Below are 4,973 nucleotides of genomic sequence, written 5' to 3'. Positions count from 1 at the left end.
ACTCTGCTCTGATTACTCTTTTCTCTGTATCTCTTTACTTTTTTCTGGTTACTCTGTTCTCTGTGTTTCTTTACTCTGCTTTGATTTCTCTTCATAACATATGTATTTAAAGCTTATATAAATTTCGATATGAATAGTTAGCATGTCCCAAGTATAGGTTCATTAAGTCTATACTGAAACAGTTTAACTTTTCATATAATACCTAACTCTATTCGCAATTCCAGGCTACTAAAACTAGATGTATCGGAACCCTTGTAAAAATATCTCTAAATATTATTTTCTGAGCTACTAGCATAAATGAAACTAGTAACATATTTATTATGTGAATAGAACATGTATAATGAGGCCTTAGCATTGCTAAAGTCATCAAGGAGTGCTGGTGCTAAGCTGCACCAGTAAACTGTGAACCCGGTTAAACCGATTTCCTGTTTTTAACTAAAACAGACCAGTAAACTTATAATATCATTCAAGAAGCTTCTAATACTAATATATTGATAATATCATCCTATTATCTCTCTTCTCTCATAAATCGGGTCCGGTTTGTCAAACTGAGACTATATACAAAAAATCGAATCAAAACTCCTAACCGATACGGTTCAAAAACTAGGTTCTTCGTGACTGCGTTATTGAGCTTGCCTCATAAAAGGTTCTATCTTAAAGATGACATAATGAAAATGAGGATAGAGATACTTGATGATATATCAGAGGTTCTCCCCTTACTGATCTTCCGGAGGATTTCGTGCCTTCGGAAAAGATCTCGCATACTCAAAAATCAGGGTTGTTACACCACAAGTCCTAGCCAACTCCTAAGGGAAAGACTAGCTTTAGTGGTATCCAAATCAATTAGTAACTTCTAATTATCAATCAACAAGGGAATTAGATAACTCAAGCGTCACTAATTACTCTACCAAAGATTTTCCCAACACTTATGCATTGATCCTTATTGAGCTTTGCTTTTGGGCATTTTGTCCCCTTTTTATTCCTTTCCTTTTCTTTGTTTCTTTCTTTTCCTATTTATTTCCTTTTCTTTTCTTTTACTCTTCTCTTTTTTTTTTAATGCATAAGGTCTATTCATTTAATCAATGCATGAGTATGCACCCAATTTCCTAACTATAAATGCAAAACACTCTTTTATCTCAACCAATGTTCCTAATCTCCCCAAACTTGAATATAAGACACTCTCACTAGCCTAAGCCAATCAAAGATCCAAACAAGAGACTTTATTGTTTTCCACTTTAGGTTTGTAATGTGCTAAAATTAGAACAATTGGGTTAAGCGTAGGCTCAAAATTGGTTAACAATGGAGGATAGAAGGTAGGCTATTTGGGTAAGTCAGCTAATTGAAATAATAGCCTCAATCATATAAATGTATGAATACAAGGAATAAATGGACATATAGAATCAAGCAAACCAAGGATCACAATCATAGGGAGAGATAATCCCACACAAGAATGGAAAATGGGTGGTTATAAAATGTAACCACATCAATAGGCTCAAATCTCACATGCTTGTGTTCTTGGCTCAATACATGGTTCACAAAGTATGAATTCAAGCAAGTTACAAAAATTTTCAATCAATTGGGGCGTGCTCTATGGATGGATTCTTTTGAAAATTTCATCATTTTGACTAAGCTTATTAATGCAATGTTATGATTGAGAGTTTATGAAAATTCCTTAGTCCACCTTTTTCTTTTCAATTAAAACAGGTTTCATATGAAAAAGGGTTAACTAGGTCTTAACAACTCCAAAATAATTTCTAATCACAACCATAAGCTAAAAGATAACTATATAAGAAAGATCCAACTAAAGTACGAAATCTAGCATCCAAAATACCTAACATCCAAAATGACAAAGTATGCAACAACTAAGGCAAAAGTATCTAAAGTAATCCAAAACAACCAATATATACAGCGATGTGCAAAACAAGATAACTAGGAGAATATAACTAGGAAATATGCCAAAATATTCACCGATCCACCAATGGTGCCAACGGCAACCTCCCCACACTTAAGATCAAGCATCGTCCCCGATGCTAATCCTCAGGCTCAGGGAAAGGTACACCAGTCGGCTCTGGCTCTGGCTGGGGCTGTGGCTGTGGCTGCGGCTGAGGTGTCTCCTGAGTAGCCTGGGTCTGGGATAGTGCCTCCACATGAACCGGCTCCTCCTCGTGAGTATCCGCATCATGTAAATCAGCATGCTCCTCCTCGTGGGTCTCCTCATCCGAACCGGAAGACTCTGGCAGAGGGGGCAGCCCAAGGCCCTGAGCCACAAACATCTGGTCAATCCGATCCAGGTGACGCATGATTTGACGCTGGCCATGCTCCATGAACCGGAAAAGACGTTGAACCAGTAAGTAGGTCGGATGAGGTGCTGGTGGTGCTGGTGGTAAAGGGAATGCTGCTGCAGCTGCTGATGTAGAGGTTCCCGCTCGGACTGATGACGAAGAGGGTCCAACTCTAGATCGGCGCTGGGAAGGAGGTTTCTCGTTCACCCAAGATCCTCATGGAATGGTCACCGGCTCCTTCTCAGGGAGCGGTGGGGGTGGTGAGACGTCCTCTGGGAGCCACTGGACACCGGCCCGCTGAATCATCTGGGTGACAAGGACGGGAAATAGAAAGATACCTCTGATGTGGGCCCGCCACATGAACCGCCTGATCAGCCAGGGGTAATAGACCTCCTTCCCCTCTAGCACACAGCTGATCAGGATCAACATAGCCACAGGGATCTCTGAGAAGTGGGTAGTCGGCATGAGGTAGTGGGCGAAAATCTGCTGCCATACCCTGGCTTCCTTGCCCAGATAGATAAATCGCATCCCCTTTGGTGCTTTTCTTTCTGCATCCATGACCCAGGGAGCCTCCGGGATAGCTACCACTGCCCTCATGGCATCAAAATCGAAATTCATGCAGTGTAGCTCCACCTCGGCCTATTCAAAGGCATCAGTATCACCTGCCTTGGGCCTACAGGTAAGGGCGTCCTCAATAGCCTGCTCAGTGATGGGCACCTGAACACCTCTAACCAGCACCGAATCAAGGGTGTGGTAGAAGAAGTTACAATAGAATTCCTGCACCCAAGACCGGTTCACCCGGCTAAGTTCTCGGTCCATAAAGTCCAAACCCATCCTCTCAATGCGGTTGTTGATTGTTTGTCTCATATCAGATGGAAGGACCAACTTCTTTTCAACATTCAAGTTCTTTGAGTTATAGCTCGGGAACCGAAGTTCACAGTAGAGATTCGGGAACTTGACTGAATCCTAGGCAGGAAGGGATTGGTTCGCCCTCTCCACCTCATCAATAGGATTTTTTGAATAATCCACATAAGAGGAGAAAGGGGAATCTGAGGCCCTCTTCCTCTTTCTGGAGGTGGCTTTGCCTTTCCCTTTAGCTGACATCCTGAAAATTAGAATAGAGCAGAGTATAAGTAATTAAATAAGTAGCAGAAAGCAAGGAAGAGAAAGTTCAGGATGTAAGATGAAAGGCAAGCAATCATGATGTGAACCAAAATTGAAAACTTGGAATGTAAGTAAGCACAGAAAATATAACTATTGACCAAGAATTCAAACAATTCAACAATGTACCATAAAGCTCATGTATTAAGCGCATTCACCATCATAACTCAAAAGAATGGTTAAAAAGTTAAGCAAAATGAAAATTGAAGTTAGGAGGTTAAACTAGTAAGTGAGTTAAAAAGTAAGATTCGTAGTTGGTGTATGATGGAAAACGGCCTAATTAAAAGAGAATTGCAAAATGTGTACACAGTCATGTTCACACTCATGAGGGAAGTGCAGTCATTGATGATGAAATATGAAATTGTGAACGATGCAATTAATTAAAAACAAGTCATCAGTCAATTCGTTGCAATAATTGATGTTGCAAGGTTTAATTGCATGTTGTGCAACGCGAAGCAAGATAGAAAGGAAATTGAGTGAAAGCGAGTTACACAAGTAGAATTCATCAATTATTCGCAATGCAAGAACCATATGCACAAACTTACAAGTTAGATTGAATGGGGAGTGAAGCACAAGAATAAGACATTCAACTAACTTGAAAAGTGTAAACAAGGGATGGTTCAAAGCAAGTCATAGGAAACGTATGAAATATGGAAAAACTGACCCAAGGATACCTAAGAATTGAACTTGATGTAGCTTGGTGAATAAGCAATTTCAAAGCCAACAAGTTCAATCATAAGCAAGATGTTTGAAAGCAAAGCAATTCTAGAAAATTGGGCAGCATTTCGGCAGTAATTCGAACGTTTCCGGACAACAACTATTCAGCAGAAGAGTCACATGGATCTAAGAAGCAAGAGGCATAACCAAATAGTAGCAAAAAGTAATGTTCGTGATGCCCAATGGAAGTCACAAAGCCAGGCAGCAACAAAAGAATTACAGAATGAGAAATGCAACAGGCGCAATTATCACTCAGCAAAGCAATCAATATCACTCAGCAATCAATCAAAATAAGCTCAGATAGGTAAACAAATACGACACAAATATCAGGCCTAGAATCCTCTAACCACATCCTAGCTACCTAACAGCAGATATCTCTATCTAACATAGCAATCAAAATCAAATCCTAACTAACTGATAAGAGCTAATAGCAATAATAACAAAAACAAGCTAAGAAAATGAAACAGAGTGGGAGCAGAGGTTGGTAACCTGGAATGCAGGGCAGAGATAAGAATTGGAACTGGGTAGGCAGTAGGGATGAGGTAGGTCAGAAGTGGAGTAGCCGCCTTAGATGGTGGTGGCGGCAGAAACCCACAGCAGCGCAGCAGAGGCCGACGCGGTGGTAGTGTAGAGTGAAGAGAGACGGAGACAGCGAACAGGGGTCAGGGGCGGTGGGAGATGGAAGAAGAATGACAGGGGTGCGGAAGGTTGGGTTCACCGGGACCGCGGTGGCGCTGGACGGCGGCAGTTGAGGGAGGACAGAGAGGGTGAGGAAGTGAGAGAAGAGAAATGAGAGAGAGAGAGCGAGAGAGA

Source organism: Arachis ipaensis, chromosome B03 (assembly GCF_000816755.2).
Source record: "Arachis ipaensis cultivar K30076 chromosome B03, Araip1.1, whole genome shotgun sequence".
In the NCBI taxonomy this organism is placed as follows: domain Eukaryota; kingdom Viridiplantae; phylum Streptophyta; class Magnoliopsida; order Fabales; family Fabaceae; genus Arachis; species Arachis ipaensis.
Note: the sequence above shows the minus strand (reverse complement) of the source record.